This window comes from Tachysurus fulvidraco, chromosome 7, assembly GCF_022655615.1.
Source record: "Tachysurus fulvidraco isolate hzauxx_2018 chromosome 7, HZAU_PFXX_2.0, whole genome shotgun sequence".
Lineage (NCBI taxonomy): Eukaryota > Metazoa > Chordata > Actinopteri > Siluriformes > Bagridae > Tachysurus > Tachysurus fulvidraco.
The window spans coordinates 22,444,391-22,457,998 of record NC_062524.1 but is presented as its reverse complement, the minus strand read 5'-3'; the positions used below and the strand labels follow the sequence as shown (position 1 = coordinate 22,457,998).

The window sequence follows — 13,608 nt, the reverse complement described above, 5'->3', positions numbered from 1 at the left end:
TTGTAGATTCCCAAGTGATAAACAGAGACGTCAGTCATGGACAAGTTGCAGGGACACTAAAGACTTTTTTTTTCAAATGGTTAATTCAGCTGACAGTCCTGGAAGGATCTCACTAGTCAGGTTGGCAGTGTAACACACAAGTTCAGCCCCAAAGTCAAACTTTTTTTTTTTTGGTTTATGTGACTTTATTATATACGTATTTAATCTGGCAAAAGTATTGCATGAAATGAATAAATATAAGATTGAACGCTCTTTGGCACCTCGACTATCTAACTTTCACATTATGTTCCTCTTGAATTTGTGTATCATATTTAATAAACTAATACAATTAAAATATTTAAATGAACATAGTATAGTCACACCATAGTAGCAGTGTTGCATGCAGTAGGCTGTAAGGTAAGTAGTGATTGTTCATTTGAAGATTACTCAAGTGGAAGAATGTAAGTAATAAACTTACACCTAATAGCACTATGCATTATATTGTGAAAAAGTAGATTATCTTAATATCAAAGCCTTAAATTTTATCTGGACTTAATGATAAATACATGTCTGACCTTTGGAACGAACCAAAAAACTAGAATCGCATTCATGACGATTTATGGTGATTTTATTTCTTTGCCTACATTGACGCTAAGGCATTAAGAGGTGGGGGTCCCCCGTACCAAGATGGCGGCTCAATTGACGCATTCGTTCCAACGTACCGCCCTATACAAGGCGACATCTAGTGTATATATATATATACAAATATATGAGTGGAAATATATCGGAGTAAAAGTATACATTTTATCTAGTGTTACGTCCCTATATATATATATTTTTGGAATGGTGTTTTTTTGTTGTTTTCTTCCCTTTTCTTTTGTCCTAACTTTTGCTTTAACAGGTCAATTTGTGTCTGCCAATCACCGTGACGCATGGTGATGACAACGCGCAGCTCCACCAATGAGTGCGCCCTACATGTGATTTAAAAGGCGCACCTGTGCAGAAGGCGGGAGTTCTCTGGCACGCGGTATTCTATTGGTTGTCTGGTGGTTGATGTGGTTTTTGTTTTGTCCTGTACCATCCTTGCATTCATTTGTTGGTTAAGTCTGTGTTCTTTGGTGCATCAGTGTTACATGCCTCATTCTGGTCCTGTCTCTCTGGTGTTTCCTATCGACTGTTATCTGGTTGATCAAATATCAAATGACAGTATTAAACGGGGAAAGAGGTAGAACAGGTAAGACATCACGTGATGTACATGTGCGACACTGAGCCACTGCTACTTGTTTAGAACACTAGGTTAGTGACACGTGCCACCCCTTGTATTTTTGTTTCTAGTAAGTGTGTGTATTTAGGGCGTCTTGCACGCTGAAGAGTTTTCTTTTCGTTTAACGTATGGTTTATCGTGACGGTTGAGTTAGATTAGAAGTTTTGTGTCCGGTTTAGTAAGTTTGTTTTTGTTTCTTTCCTTGATTTGGCACGGTCTTGTTCTTTTCTCTTGTCCCTGTTTTTAATGTGAATTATTTTGGGTTTGGTTCTCGACTGTATGTAGTTTGTAAATTTATGTATATAATGTTTGGATTAGTTGGTGATGGTTCACCTGAATAAAAGACACTAATGTGGACTTGGTGGTTTCCAATTATTACGTATTTCCAGTACACGTTCAATGTTTTAATGTTGCACCCTTGACCCCTAGACAAATACAAAAATACAATAAAATTTAAATAAAGTTTTAATTTAATTGTATTTAAACATGCCTTTTTAACTCACTACAACGCTAAATAATGAGAACCCTGAGCTTGTTTCTTTGCAACGAGACGGTACCATCTGGGGTAATAAGAGACAATGACACCCGAAGTGTGTTGTGTTGTTTTGGTTGCGGTCACTGCAGAAAACCCCGCTTCACACAGATAGCATGTTGGAAATGACAATAGGGATTTAAGTGCTGTGGTGACAATATCAGGGTATTCCGCCATGACTTTAATCCAGAACACCGGCAGAGTTTCTAACTTTCTAATGACGTCTGTTTCGTGCTAATTTTTGGGTTAAATTTGAGCAAACACAATATACACGTAAACCAAGCACTGTTAAACATGACAAAGTACCGATGAACAGAGAGAAGAGCGATACACACCTTCTCTCCACCAAAGCTACAACACCACTGCTGCTTGCAGCCGCTCAGCTCCAGACGTCACCTAAACCCGGGCCCCGTTTTTGTGTGTATGTGTTCAGGAGTGCAATGTTGCCTGCATCCATTATTTAGTGTGTTCTGCAAAAATTACAGAGAAGCAGACAATGAATATTTAACATTACTGACTTTACACATCATGTACATGACAAATTATTTTTAGCCCTTGATATTTTTTATATTTCAAATTATAAATTTTTCTTGATAAAGGTGTAAGGTTTAAGCTAAAACTGTAAATATCCACAACTGAGCTAAAGTGCATCTTGATGCACTACACATTGTACCTACTTTATTGCTTTTGTATTGCTAGTATTGTTTCCTCACTCTTGCTGTCTTTTTTTTTTTTTAAATAAGTTACATGCTGATGAGTCAGATTCTGAAATACTGCCTGAAAATAGAATTCTGCTAATTCAAAGAAGGAAACCACAGAGGAAGCTGCGTTCTGTCGACACTTGACCTATTATTAGTATTAATGCATGTTGCACAGGAATTAAATTTTAGCACCATAAATTATTCTTAAAATCCTTATTATTCCAACACAATAATTGTCCAAATTTTCCGGTGCATGTTTTAAAGTACAAATGAAATGTATTTCTAAATTACCTGCAAGATTTTATAGGCTCTAGTCTTAATCTCTAGTCTTTAAACAAACTCTGATGCAGCAGAGTTTATCGTGACCGATCTGAAATCATTTTTATATACTGAACCAATTTCTCAGTTTGTTCATAGAAAACTATTAACATGTTAAATTGTTTTTTTCATTCATTTCTGAAATCTTTATTAACTACTTTATCCTGATCCTGGTGGATCTAATGTCTATTACTCTAATTCTAATGCCATTCCTGGATACCCTACAAATATTCAGACCTGTGGGCTATTTAGAATCATCATTCTAGTATCTGGCATGTTTTAGGGAGGTATGTGGACAACCATGTGTACATCGAGACACACACGCACACACACATATACACACATCAGAATCAGGTTTATGACACACAAGAAATTTGGTTCCAGCTGTTGGTGACTCTCAAAACACAGACATAAATAATACTATACATTTAGCTTGGACTATACAAGACAAAAACAGACAAGACAGGATAAATCAGACTATATGAGAAAATACAGACAATGTGAGACTTATGTGCAGTTTTACAGCACAATCTCTTTATCACTGTTTTCTCCTCCCTTTCTCACAATGTTACAGCACAGTCTCAGTATTTCTCCTTTTTTGAATTCAGTTATAAAGTCAGCTTTGTATTTTCTTGGACCAGGGATTCCTGAGTTCTCCACGTACTTTTAACGCAAGTTAATTTAATATATCGATGGAAATTATCAGAAATATTTTAGCTGCTAATTTCATTAGTTTATTCCGGAAGTGCCTCAATCAGCATTGTTTGTTCATTAATATACTATTATGTTATATTATCTCCTGATAATTAATGATCGGGAAACACTTATTATTATTATTAGTAGTAGTAGTATTTATTATCAAGAGTTTTAAATTTGATTACATTTTATTTTCTGCTGTTTGATTACCAAAGTTTTATTTAGAGAGATATTTAATTAGGATCTTTCTTAGTCACGTATGAAATGTTTTCAAAAATCCAGTTACTTGTAAAAACTTCATTAGGTTGCATAAACATGTTCACATTTACCTCAGAAGTAAAGTCATACTACAACCATTAAAATGCATAAAACTCAAATCAGTGAAACAGTTCTCAAGAAGCAGATCTCAATATTTGGTTTAAATAAAAGGATTTATCAAAGCTAGTATGTCTCTGTATTGGGTCATTTACAGTTTGCTGTTAATTAAAGAAACATTCATCACTACTTTTGTCCATTTTTAATTACATACAGTGTTCCACATCATGTACTGCTTAAAGAACTGGTATTCTGACAGTGCGACCCTGAACACCAAACCCATCCGCCTGTCCATCTTCCTCATCGCCGGTGTGTGTGCAGGTTTTCCAGCTCTTATTTGGGCTCTCAGTGTACTGTACTGCCATTATAAGAGCGGAGGTCGAACCTCAGTCTTTGCTGTCTTCCTCCTCAGTGACCTGCTGGAGCTGATCCTGACTCCATTCCTTGTAACATACAAACAGGATTCAAACTATTCAATTAATATGTGGAAAGTACCCCATGACAGAAACCAGGCCACAGACAGGAAGCCTGGTGTGCTGGTTGTAACTGTTGCCATGTTTACATTGATCCTTATATACATACCATTTTTCTTGACTGTTTTTTACTGACATTCCTTTCATTTTGGACTGTTTAACAAGTGTGAGATTAATCTCCGATCCCTTCCTGTGTGTACTTGTCTGCAAGGAGCTCGGTTTCAACTCACACACAGATCGTACGCAAGGATCACGAGCATTAAATTAGCAGCTTTGAATTAGCAGGACAAACAGTTGTGTTTTGTGATGTTATTGCAGTGTGTATATCATTATTAAAGTAATTTGATTAACTTCTAAATAAAGTATTCAAGTAGTCATTTCAGTGAACAATTATTAACAGTAAATACATTTAAACTAACTTAAAATGATCCTCGGTTTTTACAGAAATGGAGGTCAACATACAGAAAACATTCACCAATTTACAGGCATCTGACTGTGCTCAGTTCTTGCTGATTTCTCTGTGGTTCAAATGTTGCCAGTCATGTTGCACTCTCACAATCCCTTCTGTTTACTGACTGAGTGTTTTGATATCACCTGTCCATTTTGTGGTAATTTCTTATTTTGGGGGCTGCATGTGAAGTCACGTGAGGTCATCCAAATACCCATGAGGAAGTTCCCCTTATTGTTTTGATATGTCACATGTCAATGTTGTGGAAAGTTTTTTGATTTTGCATCTTTTGGGGGCGAGGCTGCAGGAAAACCGTAAGGCCAGTTGGTGCACCAATTTAAAACTTTGTCTAGATTACCACCTTAAAGAAGCTGGCTGATTTTGGTGTAGATATCTATATTATTTAGAGTTATAAACCTCTAAATTTTATTATGGGTGTCTATGTCAAAAAAAGTCCGATTTGAGACTCGGTACTCGTATCGCTTAGAAAAGTAATAGCAACAAACTTCAGACCAGGGTCTACGACATATGATATTAAGTTGAATGTGGCTTGAAAGCCCTAGGAGGGGTAGCAATGAATACATTTTTCTATTTTTTCTGAGAAGAATAAGCAAAACAGAATGTTCTCTTCTACAAGCTAACATAATTACAACCTTTAAAACATTTGACTTTTTTCCCCAAAATTTTTTGACAAGGCTTTTCATTACAAAATATTAACTTAAATAAATGCACTTTAAATATTTGTATTTATGTAAATCTATACAAACCAACCCAAACCTCAATCTCAAACATACACTTCCTAACACTCGAGATGTTGAGAAAACAACCTCAATATTTCAAGCCCTCATCAACTCTGCTGCAGCTGAATATATCTTGCATGAAAAAGTAATAAAGCATAAATAGCCATTTAAAAGCCATATAGTCCACATGATCATGTCCAGCATGGCAGCCGTGACACCAGCAAGCAAGTGTAAGCTATAAGTATTAAAAAAAAAATCTTTTTTTTTCATTCAAGTAAATATAACCAAATGTGTAGATTAAACATACTATTACACTAAACAATGCACGTCATTTACAACTGAGCACCTTAAAGCTAAGTCTGATAGTAATTCAATTATAACTTATAACTAATTTTCTAGCAAGATTTTTAATGGATTTTCTCATTATCTATTCTACAGATATACTGGTATGCTTTTTAAGTACCAATTACTGCAACTCATCTTTTACTCTGGAATATTTGTTACCAAACTTCTACCAGTCCTCCAGTGGAAAAGAACACCATAGTACAGATGGTGACTGGATATTATTATTATTTACATTTACATTTTTACATTTACAGCATTTGGCAGATGCCCTTATCCAGAGCGATAATTATTAGTATTACTATTTGGATGGACAGTTCACAAAGCAGTGACACAAACATGGTTAAAGTGTGTGGAACTTGTGCCTAAGATCTATAGATGTTTAGAATGATAAGGTATGGAAGTCCTAAGAGGCCATGAATTATTATATTTACTCTTTCTTTTTTTGTATGATGTCTGGACTCATGTGTTTGAAGACTTCCACATAAGTGTCAAACTCTTAAGAAAGAGGCTGTTATGTCCGCATCTTTATGGTGGAAGACAATATAGTGACCCTACTGCGGTTAATCTAGTGGCTGTTTCTGAAAGCACAACCTCTTACGGGTCGCCGTGCCGTGCACGGCACAGAAGTAGAAGTGACCACTAGGGGATGACCCAGAAACAAGCTTCAATTCAACTTTAAAGCATCAAATCCTCCAAAAACACGAAAAAACCTTTTTACCTAGTAAAGTTTATACTCTCAATAATTTTTAAGCCCACACACAAAGCACAATATGATTCACAGCCTTCATACAATTAGAAAAATTTTTTGGACAAAACTGACCTAGGTGGCGCTAGACCGGTTTTTCCCTTACCTTTAGACGCGTCTCTTTCTTCACTGGGGTAATATATTCCAACACAAATAATCCACAAAAATCCACACAGGTCCAATGAATTGAAATCTGTAAGCCTTTTAATCCAAAACGCTCTGGTCGCGCCGCAAATATTCCGTTAGTGTTCTGAAAACTGGAAACAGAAGTGCGCCATCATCTGGTTTTGCCGCTCTAACTCCTTATTGGGATATTCAAAAATTCAAAGTCATATTTATAGCCCAGGTCCTAACGAATCAAATAAGCCCTCAATTGAGCCAATCGGTGCTTGTATGGCTGAGATAGACGGCTAGGAAGCCAATGGTGGCATGACCTCATTTTTGGGAACCCGCCTTTGACTGACAATTACTCCTTCCAATAGCAATGAAATGGGCTGGGACCTATACAGCCGTTTAGCCAATAAGCAGACGATTCCAACGGTATGCGACATGCCTTATGTTCTTTGACTGTGTCTGCGTGAACTGGATGCGCAGAAGAATTCTTGCGTAATCCCTGACCTTTTGTCCCTCTCACAGCTCAGGGTGTCAAGTTACAGGCCTGTTTTCACACCAGAGTGATAGAGAGAGAGTCTCTGCTTGTTTATGGCCTTTCAGACTGAGCCTGCAGCCTTTTATTTCAAAGTTATACAGTAAACAAGTACACAAAAACGCTGCACCCGACGACCAGGCCGTAGAAAAATATTCATATAAAATCCATTTTTGGGTCTTTTGACTTGAATTTTTTTTTGGTGAAAGCCAAGATATGTGGCTATGACTCTCAGTTGTTATTTGGTCCCTAACATGTTCCAGAAAAATAAGATTAATCAGTTTATCAGAAAAACAACCCAGGCGGACAGAAAAATCTGCATTCAAACCCCTGTAACTTTGTGCCAGTAAGGCCTAGAATCAATCTGAAACTAGTTTCTGAAACTAGAGAATCTCTTCTTTCAAATAAGACCAGGCTCACCCCTGTGTGTCAAAGTATGTGGGAGCTGTACCACTTTTTGTTGGGCAATGCATATAGGCGGAGATCCATAATTGCACATAGGGAATAATAAACAGAAAAGACAGCTATGATAAACCGCTTCCTAGCACCATCTAGTGGTCTGGCAGGGAACTGTCCAAGTAGCTCCTAACAAGATGCCTGAGAGTTATGGCTGAGTCCAAAAACAAAGTGATCCAGGTAGCTTTACCTGATAAAATGACCACTGAGAGTATTTACAAGGAAATATATGTTTCAAACATGCTAAAAACCGACTGAGTGTAAGTATGAGTTTCCTGTATGACTACAGACAGGGGTGTGTTTATCATTGGGGTTCCAAGCAAAGTGAGGACCCGGAGCACCCACACCCCAACATTGCCTAAGATTGTCCTTTGGTTTGCACAACAATGATATTGAGTACAGTTTATAGAAATAAGTTAGACAAATATAAAACAGATATATTTTACAGTAACAGCACAACAATTCTTACACTTAGGTATAAGACAAAAATTCTTATTTAAAAAAAATAAAAATAATCCACTGTCTTATTCAAAATGATACAGAATCATTTTAGCTGGAACTAATGCTATTTTCTTGCCTTTACCTTAAGCAAGAGTCTTCTTTTTGTCTGTTGTTTTGCATATTCAAAAATCTAGTCCTTTTAGCTGAATTGAACCTTTCTGGTTTTGGCTTCAGCAAAATCCTTAATTATATCCTATTTGTTCAGAAACTTTGTTCAGTAGAAATCATTGCTAAGCCATTCAGTCATTCCTGGGACTGGGTAAGTTTTAATAAGCTTCTCTCTCCTGAGGCAACAGTGATAGACAATGTCAACAGAAAGCACGATTTTGCTTACCAGTAGATCATGGGGCAGGGGCTGGGGATGAGGGACAAGGCACTCATCTAGTGTAGAAAGTGTGTGCTTCTGGAAAGGAGGTGTGTCAGCATTTTAGCTGCTTAAAAGCTACGTAGATAAGATCAGTAAAATTTTATACACAGAGACATACTGTATATACACAAGAGTAGTCCATCTTTCAAAAATCCATGTTATTAGTAGAAGCAGTGGCATATATGTACTAAAATTAAAAGAAGACAGAAAAGATAGATACAGTCCACACCAGAAAAAAGAATAAGAAGGAAAGAAAGAGAGAGAAAAAAATTGTTTCTAAATAATGTCTTGCAATAATCAGTATATAAATATTGACCTATAAATGAATTTTCCAGTAAAACATTCTTGTATTTAAGGTTTGACATTTTCTTCAGTATGCATTAAAAAAAGATAATCAACAAGAACAACAACAACAACAACAACAACAATAAAAGTTTGGATAAGCGGTAGAAGATGAATGAATAATAACAATAATAATAATAATAATAATAATAATAACAATCATCATCATAATCATAATCATTATTACTATTATTGTTATTATTATTATTATTGATGTTGATTATTATTGATAACAATAATAACAACAACAACAAAAATAACAATAATAATAATGCTACTATCAAAATTTCATTTACTGAATATTTCTTAAGTTTTGTCATTTATAAATAACTGCTATCATCCCCTTATTCCTTATAACTCATTACATTCTATTTTAATAAATATTCTAAATATAATATTCTATCTATTATATATCATTATTCTTATTATTAATTAAATAATTCATTATTAGCTAATACATTTCTCAGATTGGTGCTCTTTACTATGTTATTTTTAATACAGGTTTCCTACCGGTGTCTTTTCCTACAGTATAGGCTTTTAGCAGACAGAGTCCTTTCTGTGGCTTCAGTAAGTGAGTGAAACATTGCTGTCTACACACCCATACACACAATCTATTTTTCTTTTCATTTTTTAAGGCCGCTCAGCTGGAATAACAATTTAGTCCTTGGAGTGAAACCTGAATTATACTCTAAAGCCATATATAACATTTTATAACAGTAATCTTACAGTTCTTCCTCATGGATACTCAGGTTACTCACCTGAGGATCTTCATTGCCCTTCTTGCTTTTGCTCCTGAGTATAATTATAGCATCATATTTTCTCTATATAACAGAAAGCCGTATAAAGTCCAGTGCTTAAAATATTTTAAAGATTTCATCGGACTAAGATAATTAACATTTGGTGTGTTAAAGGATAACAGGAGCAGGCTTGTTATTCATTTATGTACTATATGTAGGATTTGTGGTCTTTACCTCCACCAGCTGGAGACACTGAAGAACAAGCTTTAACAAGAAACTAGCTCTGCTCTGCTCATGTTTTCTCTCCTCATTGCTCCACCATCTAATGCATTCTTCAGTAGCTGCATGCCTTTGGATGTCAGATTTTAAACATTTGGCTTAAATTAGTTTTTAGGTGTTTGTTTAGCCAGACTTGGAAAGCCTCTCCAACACCTGAGCAGTGCTGATTGTTTCTACACTTACCACTTCCTGTGCAACAGCTGGCGTTGGGTTTGGTTTTGAAATTGTCTGGATTAACATTGACCTTTATGAAAGAGGTTTAAACTTGCCAGGCTTTTTTAGGGCTTTTGGTAAATCTGAGAGTGATTTTATACTCTCTGCTGTGTGTGCTGGTCTGAAAGGAGCAGCTCAGGATTATAAACAGCAAACAGAGCTGACATTGACCAGAGGTGAGATTAAGCTGAAGACATGAGTGCTACCTGAAGTTTTCAGAAGATGCCAAAAAAAGTGTTTACTGAGAATTGTGGACAAGATGGCAGTTTGTAAATGAAAATCATTAGAAAACCAAATACATGTAAAGAAACAGCTACAGGAAATATTTTTTGTCATTTTTGTCTATAACATTCTATATATATTATATAAGATAGTTCTGAACTGATGCTCACTTGCAGACTAGCCTTAATTCCCAGAATGTCTAAAAACCATAACATTGCCTTATGTTAAAATGTATAAAAATGCATGTATTACTAGCTAAATGTCACGGAGTCACCAGGTCCTTCTCTCACTCACCAGCACTCACATTCCCCTGAGTACTAATTAGCACCACCTGATCCACATTCTTCAATCAACGCACACCCTATATAAACCACTCTCAGTCACTCAGTCATTGTCTGGTCTCGTATGTGCTAACGTGATTTTTCCCCGCAGTCATTCAAGCTCCAGACTCCCGGTTGCTTCACAGCTATCGGCTCTCCTTCCTTCTCCCTCGCCTTCGGTGCTACCGGATTATTCTCCCCGTATCCACCTACTCCTGTCTAGGATCCTGTCTCTCTTCCTCCTGTGTTCTCCCCAGCGTGTGTGTGTGCGTGTTTATGCTTTCTGCAAACTTCGTAGTGCTTCATACAGTTTTGAATTCGATACATCTGCTCACGGACTTCAATAAAGATCTCTTTGGTTTTGCTTACCCTAGCCTGTGGCTTGTGTATCATTACACTAAAATACAGTAACAATCAAGGAACTATAAATTCCATATCCTTTTTAGAAGCCAGCAAAAAATGATTAGATTTTAGGTTTAAATCTAATAATAATGTAGATTTTACTTAACTATCATGTAACATATTCCAATGCAGGCCCGAGTTTTGATTTATTTCTTCGGTGTCCTGTGACATCGCCCGCACCTGTCCGGTGTGGGGCATCGCTTCACATCCGGTTTCTGCGGTGCATCGGGGGTTGCGCTCAACCCTCCTGTTCGGCTGTGGACATCGCTCGGACCCCCTGCCCGGCTTTGGACGTCGCTCGGCCTCTCTGGCTGTGCCGCTGTGTGAATTTCTCCCCCCACCTGCCTCGCCGTGTGCCTTGCTCCCCCCACCTGCCTTGCCGTGTGCCTTGCTTCCCCCACCTGCCTCTCGCCTTGCTGCCCCCACCTGCCTCGCCGTGTGCCTTGCTCCCCCCACCTGCCTCGCTGTGTGCCTTGCTCCCCCCACCTGCCTCGCCGTGTGCCTTGCTCCCCCCACCTGCATCGCTGTGTGCCTTACTCCCCCCACCTGCCTCGCTGCGTGCCTTGCTCCCCCCCACCTGCCTTGCCGTGTGCCTTGTTCCCCTCACTTGTCTCACCGTGTGCCTTGCTCTCCTCACCTTCCTCGCCATGTGCCTCGCTCCCCCATCCTGGATGGATTGTCAGGACTGTCAGGACGGATTGGCACGTCGGGAGCCGCGCCTCGAGGGGAAGGGTACTGTCAGGACTTAGCCCGGACTTTGGCCATGTGCTTTTTGTTTATCTTCTGTGTTCACGTGTCTTCCCCACCCTTGTCTCTTCCTCCCCACCTCTGCACACCTGGTCCTTATGTGTTTAATTTTGTCCTGTATTTAACTGTGCCGCGTTGCCCAAGGCAGTGTGGAATCCTCCTCTTCGGTTTGTCATCTGATGTTGTGTTTGTGTTTTTAGTTATTAAACCTGTTTTTCTTTTATGCTATCCTGCACTTGGGTCCATTTTATTCCCGCATTACTGACACTCTTACTCGTTACTCTGGCCATCTTGAAATTTCACTTGCCTTGTGCTCCTGTCTAGTCATTCCACCATTTTTCCTGTTCCCGTTTCCTGTACTTTTGTCTCTGCCTGTTCCTGGTCCTAAATCATACCTGCTCTGTGACACCTCTGCCTGGTTTGACCCTGCATGTTTTTTTATTTGCTGTTCCTGCCTGCCCTGTAATGCTCTGTTTTTTGATTTTTGATTTTGGACTGTTTTCTACCATGATTTCTGCCTGCTCTACTTTGCCCTGTTTGCCTGTGTCTGGATTACTGTACTGTTTATGACTTTGGTTTCTACCTGCTCTGTATTGCCTCTTTTGCCTGTGTTTTGGATTGTTGGACTGTCTGTTATATCTGTTATCTCTTCACTTGAAATCTGGTCTGTGTCTTGTATTTGGGTCCTCGCCTGCCATTACTGACAGTACCATCTGGCCATACATAGACCAAACAGACACTTGGAACATGCAGGCTGTGATTTGCACTCTTTCCCTGACTTCTGCCACCCTAGAGTTGTCTTAGCTGCTTAGTACATAGCTGCTGTAACTCAGGGACTGTTATGTCGCCTCTATGCCGGCTCCTGCTACCACCTCAGCCTTTCCTTGTAAAACTAATCTGCCTCATCCTGCGTGGTTGTCCAGCGAACCAGGACTCACTCAGTCAGATTTTCGAGCTTCAGCCGTCATCCTTCCCGTCTGAGCACTCCAAGGTCATCTACGTTATCTCCCAGCTTTCTGGTAAAGCCAAGCTCTGGGCCACCACGGAATGGAAACAACACCTTCTCCAGTGAGAGGCGTTAGGTCTTTGAATCAACTTAATGCCACTTTGACTCAGTTCGAGTACTCACAAAGAACCTACTCTGACCCAGAGTTCACCACTGTATTCCTCACTGCCACCAATCACCATATGACGCCTTCTACTCAGGTTCCCCCCAGAGGTTAAGCTGAGATGATCTAGCCACCCGAGAACTGATCTTGATGAGCTCATTAACCTGGGCACCAGAATTGACCAACATATTAGAGAGCACCACCTCAAGAAAAACAGCAACTCTCTTGCCAGCACAGAACCCAGCCAGCTGCGCTCCAGTCTCATCCTCATTCACCAGACCCTTCTCCTTAGTATGCACAACAGCACAAGCCATGAGGAATGGCTGCTGCCGAGAAGGAGAGACACTCACCATACTCACAATATCTCTAGTTTATCTAGTCTCTGTCTAAAATGCTGATGCAAACGTGCATGCAAACACACACACACACACACACACACACACACACACACACACACACACACACACACACACACACACACACATCATCTACTTTGCTTATTAAAACTGCCAGACACTGGAACAGTTTCTTCCCCCAGGCTATCACCCTGATTAACAACTCACCATAATTATATTCCTGCTTGATAGCATATATGAGCGGTAAGTTTCCATTCACAAACGATACCTACCGTTTCCGGGTTGTCTGAATTGTCTTTGTGCTTTCAGATTTGTTAATGTGTTTTCGAATTTGTTAATTTGTTTTCGGATTTGT

At 38.7% G+C, this 13,608-nt stretch overlaps 1 long non-coding RNA gene across 2 annotated transcripts; it reads right to left on the bottom strand.

Moving 5' to 3' along the window:
- Positions 1–3,902: 3,902 nt before the first annotated feature.
- LOC125145204 lies at positions 3,903–10,734 on the bottom strand. Of its 2 annotated transcripts, none has more exons than XR_007143530.1 (5): positions 10,068–10,734; positions 9,840–9,954; positions 9,627–9,689; positions 8,494–8,601; positions 3,903–4,248 (listed from the first exon to the last, which is right to left on the bottom strand). It is a non-coding gene; the product is annotated as an uncharacterized LOC125145204 (long non-coding RNA). The 2 variants fall into 2 exon arrangements; XR_007143529.1 differs by having other exon boundaries at positions 8,494–8,562.
- Between the last annotated feature and the right edge of the window lie 2,874 nt (positions 10,735–13,608).